Consider the following 15721-nt stretch of genomic DNA (forward strand, 5'->3'; position numbering starts at 1 on the left):
GCTCGGATGCTGAAGCTTCAGCGGTAGTTAAATCTAACTGCGAAAGTGTTACCACAGGTAAAAGAATCTTCCTTTATTAAAGATGGAAGGTTGAGGACAGGTTTAGAAAGAAGAGATGCACTTCGTGGTTCCGAATTCCTCCTAAGAGGGATACGGGTAGTATTTTACTCGAGACCGCAGGGAAATGACAGTCTTTGAAATGCCTGGTGGGGATTTAAACTGAAATCTGAGTATCCTTTGTATTTAAAACCCGGGTAATTTTCTTTCATGGTTGACATTTTTCATGGACCGCAAAAATCCAAGTTTCTTGCTCACTTAAACTGGCTACTGTAATAGCGGTGATTCACAAAGGACTTAGTTTGCTAACAATAGGGAAGGATAAGGTTTAGTTCCACACATCTGCCTTTTCACCCCTTCATTCATTGGCCAACTGGGTTATCATGGAGTCATTTTGGAAGTACTGTGCTAATATTTCCGGCATGAGGTTTTCTTTGTTTTGGTTTTTCGGTGTTTTTGTTTTTGGTTTTTTTTTCTGTTTTATTTTTAATAATGAGCTACCTAAAATATCAAATTTTAACTCCGTAGCAAAGGTATGCCTTCGGGAATAGTTTAAATGTGTACCCTAAATGTAAACTATAAATAAGTACTTTAAAATGTATAGAAATTTTATATCTTGCCCTATCGAAAACTGTACGACTAATTTTGTGTTGCTTTATAAGAACAAATATTTTTATGTCCCTTTTTAAGATTTTAACACCAGGGTACTATACCATACAAATGTATAACTATCTTTTTTAAAGTAAGACTTCGTAATATTCAAAATAGACAAGCTACTCCCACTCTCCCATCCCTGGTAATGAACTTTTGTTTAATTATTAGCCAGGAAAAATAGATTCATTCAGTATTTCTGATTGTTGAAATTTAAACATTTTGTATAAGACTGCATCAGACATTAGCTGTACTTTCCTAAGAATTGCAGACAGCTGTTCTCATTTTATATAAGCTACCGGCAAAGATAATTTAAAAAGAAATTAGTCTATACGTTTTCACCTGTTTTTTTTTTCCTTACTTCAACTCTTTTCATTGAGTTTTTGCTCTATCAACCTAAATTAGTGAGTTTCAACCTTCATTTGCTATGCATTACCTTGGAAGATTTGTTAAGGATTGATTCCTGCACTTTAAATCCAGAGTAGGTCTGGAGGATGGATTGAGGAATCTAAATTTAACTGGGAAGTTAGATTTGGCCAGTTTCAAAAACACCTACTTAATCTTTCCTAGGGAGGCTTTATAATACATAGGTTAAAGACATGGAACTGGAGCCAAACTGCCTGGATTTTGAATTTCACTTCTACCACTTGGTAGCTGTGTGACCTTAAGAAAGCCGTTTAATCTTTCCGTGCTTTAGTTCCCTCAGATGTATAATGGGGATAATAACAATAACTACCTTGTAGGATCTTTGTGAGAATCAAATGAGTCAATACATACAAAAATCTTAGAATAGTGTGTGGCACATACTAAATGATACATATATCTCCTGTTATATTGAATTACTAAGCATTGTACGAACCACATTACATATATTATTTCATTAATCTTCACAAACAACAAGCTAAGAGGGATTCAGTAATTTGTTCTCACACAACTAATAAAATATTTTAACTGGGGTCAGAAACTGGATTTAATTAGAAAGTTCATGCTTTATCTTTTTTTAGTGTTTCCTGCCTCTTTCTGCAGTCTCCTTCCAAATGTTGCTCCCTAAAAATCTCTGATTGCTTCCCATTGTCTACCATACGTAATTCAAATTTCTTAGTTTTTTTCCCAAAGCCTTCTCAATCAAATTTCAACCTGTTCTCAAGCATCATCATAATATTCCACCACCCTTTTCTATCCTATGATGTTTTATCCATACTATTGCAGTCCTTCAAATCTATTCTTTTATTATTTTTTTGCCTACTTAGCCATCAACCTTTTTTATTTCCCTTTAAAATTTTACAGTGGGTTTCAAGTACCTTCCTCGACTTCTCAGGCAGAGTGCTTCTTCCACAGCAGCAATTTAGTTGTAAACATTATAGCACTAGATTGAGAGCTCTTGTCTTTATCTTTATATCTGCAATTCTTGGTACAGAACAGTGAGTGTCCTTATATGTGAAATTGTATGTTCAATTGTTATTTTAACAACAGATCGTGTCTTGTTAATACTAAAAAATTTTTTTTAAAAAAGCTTTGCTTTTTTAGGAGCTGATAGAATAGAATTCTGTAGTTTAGTAGAGATTTTAATTATATGGTTTGTAAACTTTACAAGTATGCAAAAATAAGTTTTGAAATCACTGGCTCTAAACATTTCAAGTAAAAAAAAAATAAGAGTAATATTTGCTAACATTCACAAAACTCCCATACATTTTCTCACTAACCCTTACAGCCGTTTTATTATTATCTTCATATTAAGATGGAGAAACTGAGGAACCAAAAGATTTAGTAACTTTTAAAAGTTGTTTTGCATTTAATTTCCTCCTGGTGCAGTTTCCTTCCTTCCTTCCTTCCGTCCGTCCGTCCGTCCATCTGTCCGTCTTTCGTTTCAAGTATACAGTACATTGGTTAGACATTTATATAGTTTATAAAACGATCCCTCTAATTGCTCCTTCTCTCCTCTGGTTTTCCACCTGGCCAATATATTAATGCTAACTGCATTCCCTATGTCATGCTCCCCATCCACTTGACCATATCTATCAACTACTAGTTTGTACTTCTTTAACCCTTCACCCCATTCTCCTAGCCCCCTAACCCCCATCCCCTCTGTCCATCACCAAATTGTCCTCTATATTTGCAGTTTTCTTTTAATTATAAGAATAATATATGTTAAGTGTAATTTAAAAATTAACTTTATAATAGAGAATTAGCTTCCTTTGCACATGAATGCTTATTTCTACATCAATTCTAAATTAAAGTTTTGAGGAATTAAAAAGCATTTTTGCCTTTCCTTTTTAGTTTGAACAGTTAATACTGTTATCTGACCTTATCTTTAAACCTTTTCTTTAAAAACCTGCCCAACAATGTAGGGACATCATTCTAAGGACCAGTGGGTAGGGGTTGGTCTAAGGAGCATATGAGCCTAATATGCTTCCATTCTTCCACACACTTTTCCAGCCAAAGTAGTACCAGGTAGTTGAATCAGAGCTGAATATCTCATGCAGGCTAGACCATTCACATTATTTCTTCTTGAATTTGGAGTTGGAATACCAAAAGGCTATTGGGAGCCAAGGTATAGAAAGTTTTATATGTGCTCAGATAACAATGGAATCATGAAGAAACAAGGACAATAGACATAGGGAGCCAATATGCAGAGGAAGAGGGCAGGTAACTTGTTTCCTGAGGACCAGTTATAAAGTAAGTCAATATAAATTTATAATTTATTACTTTTTTTATTGTTGTTAAGACTTTTCTTTTTTAGAAAAAATAGTGAACTCATCTGGCCCTTGTGCTTTCTCTTTTGGAAGGTTATTAATATCTTTGCTACAGGCCTATTCAGATTGTTTATTCTTGTGTGAGTTTTGGCAAATCATGTTTTTCAAGGAATTGGTCCATTTCGTATAGATTATCAAATTTGTGGGCATAGAGTGATTCATAGTATTCCTTTTTATACTTTTAATTTCCATAGGATCTGTAGTAATAGCCCTTCTTTCATTTCCAGTAGTAGTAATTTCTGCCCTTTCTCATTTTTTCTTAGCCTGGCTAGAGTCCTACTGATTTTGTTGAGCTTTTCAAAGAACCAACTTCTGGTTTCAGTGATTTTTCTCTATTGATTTTTTTGTTTGCTTTCAATTTTATTGATTTCTACTCTAATTCTTATTAGTTCTTCTGCTTAATTGGATTTAATTTGCTCTTCTTTTTTTAGTTTCCTAAGATAAAAACTTAGGTAATTAATTTTAGATCTTTTCTAATACATGCATTCAATGCTATGAATTTCCCTCTGTGAAAGCACTGCTTTCACAGCATTCTCCAAATTTTGATAAGTTGTGTTTTCATTTTCATTTAGTTCAAAACATTTTGTATCTTCTCTTGGGATTTCTTCTTTGACCCTTGTGTTATTTAAAAGTGTGTTGTTTAATCTTCATGTGTTTTAAGATTTTCAGTTATCTTCCTGTTATTGATTTCTAGTTTAATTTCATCGTAGCCTGAGAGTAGACATTGTATGATTTCTGTTCTTTTAAATTTGTTAAGGTCTGTTTTATTGTCCAAAATGTGGTCTTATCTTGGTGAATGTTCCATGTAAGCTTGAGAAGTATGTGTATTCTGCTGTTGTTGGGTGAAGTAGTCCATTATATCCAGTTGATTGATGATGATGAGTTCATCTATGTCCTTACTGATATTATTACCTGCTGGATCTATCCATTTCAGATGGAAGGGGTGTCGAAGTCTCCAACTTTGGTAGTGGAATCATCTGTTTCTCTTTGCAATTCTATTAGTTTTTGCCTCACATAGCTCAATGCTCTGTTATTAGGCACATACATGTTAAGTATTGTTATACCCTCTTGGAGAATTGACCCCTCTATCATAATGCCCTTATTTATTTCTGATAAGTTTCCTTACTTTGAAGTCTGCTCTGTCTGAAGTTAATATAGCTACTCTTGTTTTCTTTTGATTAGTATTAGCATGGTATATTTTTCTCTACCCATTTACTTTCAATTTATATTTAAAATGGGTTTCTTGTAGACAACATATAGTTAGTTGGGTTTTATTTTTCGATCCACTCTGACAAATCAGTCTTTTAATTGGTACATTTAGACAATTGAAATCCAAGCGATTATTGCTATAATTGGATTAATATCCACCATATTTGTTACTGTTTTCTATTTATTGCCCTTGTTTTTGTGGGGGTTTTTGGTCTGCACTCTTTTTCTGCCTTTTGTGATTTTAATTGAGCAATTTATGTGATTTTATTTTGTCTCCTTAAGATATAAGTTATAGTTGTTGTTTTTTAAATTTTTTTAGTGGTTGCTGTAGAGTGCAATATATATTTACAACTAATACATAATCAAATACATTGTAACTGTTGTTATTTTGAATGAATAGTTATTTGTTAGATCAATTAAGAATAAGGAAAATAAAAATTGTTTATTTTTTCACTTATTCCTTATTCGATGATCTTTTCTTTATGTAGATTCAAATTTCTGATCTATATTATTTTCCTTCTCTCTCAAGAACTACTTTTAACATTTCTTGCAAGGCAATTCTACTGGCAACAATTTTTCTCAATTTTTGTCTGAGAAAGTTATTTCTCCTTCACTTTTGAAGGATAATTTCACAAGATACAGAAAAATAAGTTGGTGTTTTTTTCTCTTATTACTATAAATATTTCGCTTCACTCTTTTAGCTTGCATGGTTTCTGAGAAGTTGGATTTAATTCCTACCATTGTTCCTCTATAGGTAAGGTGTTTTTTACCTCTGGCTTTTAGGATTTTTAAATTTATCTTAGATTTTCTGTAGTTTGAAATGATATGCCTAGGTGTTGTTTTGGGGCATTTGTCCTGCTTGTTGGTCTCTGAACTTCCTGGATCTGTGGTTTGGTGTCTGACATTGTCATTGTTTCAAATATTTCTTCTATTCTTTTCTCTTTTTCTTCTTGTATTCCTAAAATATGTATATTATAACTCCTGTAGTTGTCCCAGAGTGCTTGGATATGCTGTTCTGTTTTTGTTGTTGTTGTTGTTGTTTCAGTCTTTGTTCTCTTTGCTTCTTGGTTTTCAAAGTTTCTATTAAGATATCTTCAAACTCTGAGGTTCTCTGTCCCATCAAATGCATTCTTTGTTTGTATTATGGCATTTGATCTCTCTAGCATTTACTTTTAGTGCTTTCTTAGAATTTCTGTGTACTTACATTGCACATCTGTTCTTGTACACTGTCTATCCATTAGAGCCCTTAGCATATTAATCATATTTGTTTCAAATTCCTGGTTTGGTAATTCCAACATCCCTGCCATGTCTGGTTCTGATGCTTGCTCTGTCTTTTCCAATTGTGCTTTTTGTCATTTGGTATACCTTGTAAGTTTTCCTTTATAGCCAGACATGATATACTAGATAAAAGGAATTACTGTAAATTAGTAATGTGGTGAAGTATGAGGGGAGGGGAAATGTGCATTCTATAGCTCTGTGATTAGGTCTCAGTCTTTTCACCACCCTATGCCCCTGGACAGTGAACTTCACAAGTATTTCTCTGTTTTTTATCCCCCATTATGTGGGTCAGGATGGCTAGAGTGTGCTGGAGTATTTCTCTTATCTCTGATAATAACCTCGTAGGCTCTGATTAACTAGTTTTCCTGAGAGTAGGCCGTATTAAGAAGTGCTTTGGCATATTTCTAAATGGTACCTTTTTTCCTCCCCTTGCCAGAATCACAAGGAGATTTTTCTCTGATATTGTAGGATCCTGGTCAAGTTCCTGGTGGTAAATCTCACAATAATGTGAGAAACCCCCATGACTGGGTCCCCCTGGAGTTTTTAACTCTCAAAGTTGTCCATTATGGATTTTTTGCTATTATATAGAAGTAAAAACTGGTTTTTGTGTGTTGATCTTGTATTCTGTAACTTCGCTGAATTTGTTTTTTTACCTCTTAACAGTTTTTTAAATTAAATTTATTGAGGTGACATTGGTTAATAACATTTTCTGAGTTTCAAGTTGTACAATTCTATAATATATCATCTGTATATTACATTGTGTGCTCACCACCCAAAGTTTAGTCTGTCTGTCTGTCTGTCACCATGTATTTGACCCCCTTTGCTCTCTTCATCCTTCCACCACATCCTTTCCCTTCTGGTCACCACTCTTCTGTTGTCTGTGTCTATGAGTTTGTTTTGTTTGTTCCTTTGTTGCTTTCTGTTTTATATCCCACCTATGAGTGAAATGATATGGTTCCTGTTTTTTCTATCTGACTTATTTTGCTTAGCATGATTTTCTCAAGATCCACCTATGTTGTTCCAAATGCCAGTATTTCATCCTTATGGCTGAGTAGTATTCCATTGTAAAAATGTACCACATCTTCTTAATCCAGTCATCCCTTGAGGGACATTTAGATTGTTTCTATGTCTCGGCTACTGTGTATAATGCTGCAGTGAACATAGGAGTACATAAATCTTTACGAATAGCTGTTTTTAGATTTTTCATGTAGGTACCCAGAAGATGGATTGCTGGATCATATAGTAGCTCTGTTCTTCATTTTTTGAAAAACCTCCATACTATTTTTCATACTGGCTGTACCAAATTACGTTCCTACTGTGTTTGTATGAGCGTTTCTTTTTCTCCACATCCTCTCCAGTGCTTGCTATTTCTTGTCTCATTGATAATAGCCATTCTGACAGATGTGAGAGGTAGTGTATTATTTTGGTTTTGATCTGCATTTCCCTTAAAGCTATTGAAGTTGAGCATCTTTTCATATAATTGTTGGCTATTAGTATGTCTTCCTGGGAAAAATGTCTGTCAGGTCCTCTGCCCATTTTGAATAGGGTTGTCTTTTTGGTGTTAAGTTGTATGAGTTCCTTATGTATTTTGGATATTAACCCCTTATCAGTGTATCATTCAGTAGGTTGTCTTTTTCTTTTATTGATGTTTCCATTGCTGTGCAAAAACTTTAGTTTGATGTAGTCCCATTTGTTGATTGTTTTGTTTTGTTTTGTTTCCCTTGCCTTTGGGATCAAGTTCATGAAATCGTTTTACCATCACCATTTATTGAAGAGGCTTTCTTTTCTCCATTGTATGTTTTTGGTCCCTTTGTTGAAAATTCGTTGCCCAAAATCATGTTTATTTTGGAGTTCTCAGCTCTGTTCCATTGATCTGTGAGTCTGTTCTTCTGTCACTACCATACCGTTTTAATTATTATAGTTTTGTAGTATAATTTAAAGTCAGAGAGTATACCTCTAGCTTTGTTCTTTTTTTCCTCAGGATTGCTTTGACTATTCAAGGTCTTTTGTGATTTTTGTACAAATTTGATGTCTTTTTTTTATATTTCTTTGAAAAATGACATTGGGATTTTAATGGGGATTGCATTAAATCTATGTGTTGCTTTAGGTAATATGGCCATTTTAACTATGTTGATTCTTCCAATCCATGAACACAGAATTTCTTTCCATTTTTTTGTGTGTCTTCTTCAATTTCTTTTAATAGTGTCTTATAGTTTGCAGTATATAGGTTCTTCACTTCCTTTGTTTATTCCTAGGTATTTCATTCTTTTTGTTGCAATTAAATATGGAGTTGTTTTCATTTCTTTTTCTGATATTTCATTGTTAGTATTTAGGAACGCAATGGATTTTTGTACATTGATTTTGTATCCTGCAGCTTTGCTATATTTATTGTTTCTAATAGTTTTCTGGTGGATTCTTTTGGATTTTCTATACATAGACTCATATCTGCAAAAAGTGACAATTTTACTTCTTCATTCCCAATTTATTTCTTTGACTGATTGCTCTGGCTAGAACTTCCAGTACTGTTGAATAACAATGATGAGAATGGGCATCCTTGTCTTATTCCTGATCTTAGAGGAAAAGCTTTCAGTTTTTCACCATTGAATATGCTATTAGCTGAGGGTTTGTTATATATGGCTTTTATATGTTGATGTTCTTGTCTTCAGTACTCACTCTATTGAGTGTTTTGATCATAAATGGATGTTGTATCTTGTCAAATGTTTTTTCTCTATCTATGATATGATCATCTGATTTTTATCCTTTATTCTGTTAATGTGGTATAGCACATTGATCTATTTATGTATGTTGACCCATCTTTGTACCCCTGGAATGAACCCCACTTGATTGTGATGTATGATCTTTTTAATGTATTGTTGTATTCAATTTGCTAGAATTTTGTTCAGGATTTTTGCATCAATATATTCATCAGTGATATTGGTCTGTAATTTTGTGTGTGTGTGTGTTGTCCTTGCCAGGTTTTGTTATTAGGGTAATGTTGACCTCAGAAAATGAATTAGGAAGTAATACCTCTTGTCCAATTTTTGGAAGAGTTTGAGAAGGATAGGTATTAAATCTTTGAATCGTAGGTAGAATTTGCTAGTGAAGTCATCTGGTCCTGGACTTTGACTTTTTTGGGAGGTTTTGATAATCGTTTCAATTTTCTTACTGTTGATCAGTCTATTTAGATTTTCCAGTTCTTTGTGATTCAGTCTAGGAAGATTGCATATTTCTAAGAACTTGTCCATTTCTTCTAGGTTATCAAATTTGGTGGTGTATAGCCTTTCATAGAACTCTTGTATAGTCCTTCGTATTTCTGTGGTATCCGTTGTAACTTCTCTTTTATTTCCGATTTTGTTTATTTGAGTTTTTTATCTTTTTTCCTTAGTCTAGCTAGAGGTTTGTCAATTCTACTAATCTTTTCACCGAACCAACTCTCTTGCATCAATTTTTTCTATTGTCTTTTTCTGTTTCATTTAATTCTCCTCTAACTTTTATTATTTCCTTTCTCCTACTGACTTTGGGCTTTTGTTCTTTTTCTAGTTCTTTAAGGTGAAATGTTAAATTATTTAGTTGAGATATTTCTTGTTTCTTCAGGTAGGCCTGTAATGATATAAACTTGCCTCTTGTTACTACTTTTGCTGTAACCCCAAAATTTTGATATATTGTATTATAATTCTCATTTGTCTCTATGTATCTTTTGACCTCTTATTTTATTTCTTCTTTAACCCAATTACTGTTTAGTAGCACATATTTATCTCCACATAATCTCCACATATTTATGTTTTTTCCTGTTTTTTTTTGTAGTTGATTTCCAATTTCAAAGCATTGTAGTTGAATATCCTTGGTGTGATTTTAGTATCCTTAAACTTGTTAAGGCTAGTTTTGTGCCCTAGCATATGGTTTATCCTTGAGAATGTTCCCTGTGCAGTAGAGAAGAATATATATTCTGGTGTTGTGGGATGAAAAACTTTGAAAATATCGATTATGTCCATTTGATCTAATGTTTCATTTAAGGCCATTGTTTTCTCATTGATTTTGTTTGGGTAATCTGTAACTGTCAATGAGGTATTTAAGTTCCCTACTATAATTGTGTTTTTGTCAGTTTCTCTCTTTAGTTTTATTAGCAGTTGCTTTATATATTTTGGTGCTCCCAAGCTGGGTGCATATATATTGATAAATGTTATGTCTTCCTAATGTATTATCTCTTTTATCATTATAAAATGTCTGTCTTTGTCTCTTTTACTTTTTTATCTTGAAATCTATTTTGTCAGATATAAGTACAGCTACACCGAACTTTTCTCTGGATGTAATTTCCTTCGGGTGCCATTTTCCACCTCTTCACTTTGAGTCTCTGTTTGTCTTTGCAGCTGAAATATATCTCCTGAAGGCAGGATATAATTGGTTTTTGTTTTTTAATTCATTCTGCTACTCTGTGCCTTTTCATTGGTGAGTTCAGTCTACTCACATTTAGAGTGATGTTGAGATATGAGAATTTCTTATAGCCATTTTATCTTGTTTTCCTGTAGCTCTGTGTCTCTATTGTTTCCTCTTCCTTGTGTTTCTGTTATTTTAGTTTGGTGGTATTCTATGATTTTTGTCTCTCTGTTTTCTCTTTTTATGTTACGTATTTCAGTTCTAGATTTTTGTTTTGTGGTTACTGTTTATGAAAAAAGTTTCTTATATGTAATAGTCCTTTTTCTTCTGATTACACCTTATCTCTATTCACCTGTGCAAAATTAGTCCTTTCTCCCCTCCCCTTTTCTGTTTGTGTTGTCACAAATATCCATTTTTATGCTGTGCATTCATTTCCAAACTGCAGTAGCTATTGTCTTCTATTTTCTTTTTAAAGGTTTTTATCTTATTTAACCTTTTTTAAGACCCTATTCTAAACAAGAGTTTCATTTCCCTGCTTCTGCTTGTCTGTTAGTCATCTTATAGTTTTGTATACTTTTGTTGTTTTGTTTCAGGTAGAAGAGTAGCTTGTAGCATTTCTGTTAATGAAAGTCTTGTGGTAAATTCCTTCAGTTTCTGTATGTCTGGAAAAGCCTTTATTTCTCCTACATATCTAAAGGATAAGTGTGCTGGATGTATTCTTGGCTGGCGATTTCTCTCTCAATAATTCGAATATTTGATTTCACTCTCTCCTAGCTTATAGGGTTTCTGCTGAAAATCTGCTGATAATTTAATGGGGCTTCCTTTATAAATTACCTCTTCTTTTCCCTGGCTACTTTGAGTCTTTTTTTTTTTTTCCATTAATTTTTGACAATTTTAATATAATGTGTCTTGGAGAAAGTCTTTTTGGATTCAGATAATTAAGTGCTATATTAGCTTCTTGGATTCAAGCATCCATTTTTTTCCATAAGTTTGGGAAGTTCTCACCAATTATTTGTTTAAATAGATTCTCTGTTCCCTTATCCTGCTGATCTCTTTCAGGTATACGCATTATTCTTAGTATTGCTCTTTCTAATGGAGTCAGGTAGTTCTTGTAGAGCTTTTCTTTTTCTTTCTTTTCTTTCTTTCACTCTCAATTCTCTCTTCTTCACCTGAGTCATTTCTAGATTTCTATCTTCTCTGTCACTAATTCTTTTCTCTATCAGGTCTGCTCTGTTTCCTAAGCTCAGTAGTTCATTCTTCATCTCATTTATTTAGAGTTCTTCAGCTCCAGGATTTCTGTATGGTTCTTTTTTATAATATCAATTTCTTTAGTGAAGTAGTGCAAAGAGGTTGAAACTATAAATTTTATTTCTGAGCTCGTTGAATTGGTTCTCTGAGTTTTCTTGTACCTTATTGTGTTTTTTCAGAACTGCAATCTTGAATTCTTTGTCATTTAAATCAGGGGTCTGCAACTCCTGGGCTGTGGACTGGTACCAGCCTTGGCCTGTTAGGAACCAGGCCATACAGCAGGAGGTGAGTGACGGACAAACGAGTGAAGCTTCATCTGTATTTGTAGCCACTTCCCAGCGCCAGCATCACTGCCTCAGCTCCACCTTAGATCATCAGGCATTAGATTCTCATAGGAGCACCAGTCCCTGGTACCAAAGGTTGGGGATCACTGATTTAAATTATAATTTTACATGTCTTAGGTTTGTTTTCTGGAGAATTTTCATTTTCTTTCTGAGCTCTCTTGTTATCATGGTTATTCATTGCATGTTGATTGACTATTTCTCTGCCTGGCCATTCATGGGAATGAAATCTCTTTTTTTTTTTTTAAGTATTTGCTTTTCCACTGTTTGGGACATTGATAAATAGAAGTCTTTTGTTTTCTAGTGAGTGGTATTTGAGCGCAAGTTTTTATTTTCTCTTACTTGCGCTACTGGGGCTTTCAGGGACTCTGTGGGTTGGTGCCTCTTGGCCGTGAAAAACACCTTCGTATTCCCCGAGGAGGTGGATATATCCTTTCTAACCTTCAGTTTTGGGGTACCACTTCAGTGGGGGGAAGTGGCAGGCTATGAGTCTCTTGTCCTCTGTTCCCAGCACCATCTTTCTGTAGCCAGAAGCTGTCATCAGAGCCACGCTGAGTTGATCCAGCTGCTTCTACCAAGCTCTCCTTGATGGGTAGGTAGGGGGAACCAGGTTTATGGGTTTGCAGCTTTCTTCTTTCTTGTGGATGTAGCCACAATGAATACAGACCAGTTAGGCTGGAAATTTTTTTTCTGACTTTTCGCCCTCTGCTAAGTGAGAATTTTACTGCCAGGCAAGCCACAGGAGGATGGGGTTTAGGGTTCCAGTGACTGCAGATTTCTTTGTTCTGGTGATGGCAGGTTGTGGAACGCTGCTACCCTGGCCTCAGCCTCGATATGTGCTAGCCATCCAGGCCCAATTGCTTTCTCTTCCCCTCTGAATTGCCCAGTGCAGGTTGCACCCCAAACCTTCACTGCTGTTGCATTCGCTGGGACAGCGGCAAGTGCTGGACTGCATCTGTAGCTCCCTTCTCTCTCCTTCTCTTGTCCTGTCTCCTGTTTGCTCCATCACACCTAACTTCTGATATCTCAATGCATGGATCTCTCAGATGTGTTTGTCTGTTGAGCAGGGAATCTTGTGTTGAATTATAGCTGTCCAACTTGTAACTTCAATGGGAGAGATTTGGAGGTCCTCTCATGCTCCTAACGTCTCAGAAGCGCTAACAATTTTTTGGAAATTTATTAGGATATTTTACATATAAGATCATGTGTTCTGCAAAAAGCTATTCTTGCTTTCAATTTGAATGCCTTTTATTTCATTTCTTGCCTAATTTTTCTGGCTAGAAAAATTAGAACAATGCTGAGTAGAATGGTGAGAGTAGACATCGTTGTTGCTCTAGATCTTGTATGGAAAGCTTTCAGTCTTTCACCACTGAGTATATTAGCTGTGGGTTTTTCATAGATGCCCTTTGTCATACCACGAAGTTCCTTTCTTTTTCTAGATTGAGTGTTTTTATCGCGAAAGAGTTAGATTTTGTCAAATGACTTTTTCTGCATTAAGATGAGCATGTGACTTTTTTCTTTTATTTCGTTAATGTGATATATTACATTGATTGATTTTTTTCATATATTGTACCACTCTAGCATTACTTTGATAAATCCCACTTTGTCCTAGAATATAGTTCTCTTAACTAAGATCCACTTTGCTGGTATTTTGTTGAGAATTCGTGCATCTGCGTTCATAATGGGTAGCGTTCTGTAGGTTTTCTGTGATGTCTTTAGCTTTGGTATCAGGGTAATGGCTTCATAGATTGTATTAGAAAGTGTTTCCTCTTCTATTTTTTGGACAGGTTTGAGAAATATTGGTGTCAGTTCTTTAAATACTTAATAGATTTCTCCAGTGAAGCTTCCTAGGCCTGAACTCCTCTTTAATGAGAGATTCTTGATTACTGATTCAAAGTCTTGATATAGATGTGTGAAATTTTCTATTTTTGCTTGAGTCTGTTTTGTAAGATTAACTTCTTTAACTAGTTAATTATCTAATGTTGGTATGCAGTTGTTCATGTAACCCTTTTTATTTTTGTAGGTTCTGTAGCAATGTCCCCTGTTGTTTCTGATGTTAGCAATTTGAGATTTTTCCCCCCCAGTCATTCTAGCTAAAGGCTTGTCAATTTTGTTGATCTTTTTAAAGAATCAACTCTCAATTTATTCTCTCTATTGTATTTCTATCCTTTATATGAATCTCTAATTTTTATAAATTCCTTCTATCTAGTAGCTTAGGCTCCTTTTGCTCTTTTTCTAGTTCCTTTAGGATCTTTTTAAAAAAATATCTGCATTTATACTACAGATTTCCCTCTGATCACTTTTTGCTGTATGTCATAGGTTTTAGTATTTTATGTTTTCATTTGTTTCTAATTATTTTCTAATTTCCCTTGTGATTTCTTCTTTGACCTTTTGCTTATTTAAGATTTTGTTATTTAATCTCCACATTTTGTGAATTTTTCAGCTTTCCTTCTTTCATTTGCTTGTTGACCATATTGTATTTCTTTTGAAAAGTATGCTTCAACTCCCAGGTGCATTACATGAGGCCAGCATTACCCCGATACCAAAACCAGATATGGGCACTACTCAATAAAATACTAGCAAACCAAATTCAGCAGCACATTAGAAAGATCATATACCTCGGTCAGGTGGGATTCATCCCTTGATGCAAGGATGGTTCAACATATGCAGATCAATAAACGTGACACATCACATTAATGGAATGAGAAATAAAAATCATTCATTTCAATAGATGCAGAAAAAAAGCATTTAACAAAAACCAACATCCTTTCATGATAAAAATTCTTAACAAATTGAGTATGGAAGGAACGTAGCTCAACATAATAAAAGCCATACATGACAAGCCCACAGCTAACATCATACTCAGTGGTGAAAGGCTGAAAGCTTTTCCTGTAAGATCAGGAAGAAGACAGGGATGCCCACTTTAACCACTCCTATTCAACATAGTACTGGAAGTCCTAGCCAGAGCTTTCGGACAAAAAAAAAGAAACAAGAAAGCATCCAAATCAGAAAGGAAGAAATAAAATTGTTTGTAGATGACATGATCTTACATATTGAAAATCCTAAAGTTCTTACCAAAAAACTGTTAGAAAAGCCACCCAGCTACAATGAGAAGGAATATGGGTTACTGTGTTCTATTAGTTATCTATTACTGTGTAGCAAATCACCCCAAAACTTGGTGACTTAAAACAGCATTTATAATCTGACAATTTCTATGGGTCAGAAATTTGGGGGCCACTTAGCTGTGTGGTTCTGGCTTAGGGTCTCCCAGGAGGTTGCTCTCAGACTGTCAGCCAGGCTGTAGTTATATGAGGCTGAAGGATTCACTTCTAAAATGGCTCACTCAGAAGGCAGTAGTTAAATACCTCAGTACTTTGCCAAGTGAGCCTCTTTAAGAAGCATCTTGAAAATTCTTACGACATGGCAGCTGGCTTCCTCCAGAGCAGGTGACTCATGATAAAGGGCAAAAATGAAGTCACAATGCCTTTTATGACATAGTCACCCATTGTCATTTCTACAGGGCTTTTTGATGGAAGCAAGTTACTAAGCACAGTCACAATCAAGAAGAGGGAAATCAAGCTCCACCTTTTTAAGAGGGAGGAGAAACTCACTATATCACTAACTGATGAAGTGAAGGTAAGCAGTGGAAAAGACTCAGAATACCTCTTGACAGTGGCTTTCTGGACACATCATTAAATTGTTAGTGATTTCTCAGGGAAGCTGGGAAGAGTGATATTTCTAAGACCAAGTCTGTTAAGACTTGTACTGTTACTGAGATTTATTCTTACATAACATTGTTTTCCTCCTCTT

The 15721-nt window shown here is 34.7% G+C and overlaps 1 protein-coding gene across 7 annotated transcripts in view; it reads left to right on the forward strand.

The window, feature by feature from the left end:
• Positions 1-15721, forward strand: part of G2E3 (G2/M-phase specific E3 ubiquitin protein ligase) — a 63835-nt gene that overhangs the window by 3012 nt on the left and 45102 nt on the right. For 5 of the 7 annotated variants that reach the window (XM_025043369.1, XM_025043368.1, XM_025043370.1 and 2 more), the window contains exon 2: positions 15432-15547. The exons of the other annotated variants lie outside the window; for them this stretch is intronic. The gene's annotated coding sequence lies outside the window, so the exon portion shown is untranslated. The remainder of the gene's footprint in view (positions 1-15431; positions 15548-15721) is intronic. 7 annotated transcript variants of the gene reach the window in all.

Source organism: Pteropus alecto, unplaced genomic scaffold, assembly GCF_000325575.1.
Source record: "Pteropus alecto unplaced genomic scaffold, ASM32557v1 scaffold171, whole genome shotgun sequence".
Lineage (NCBI taxonomy): Eukaryota > Metazoa > Chordata > Mammalia > Chiroptera > Pteropodidae > Pteropus > Pteropus alecto.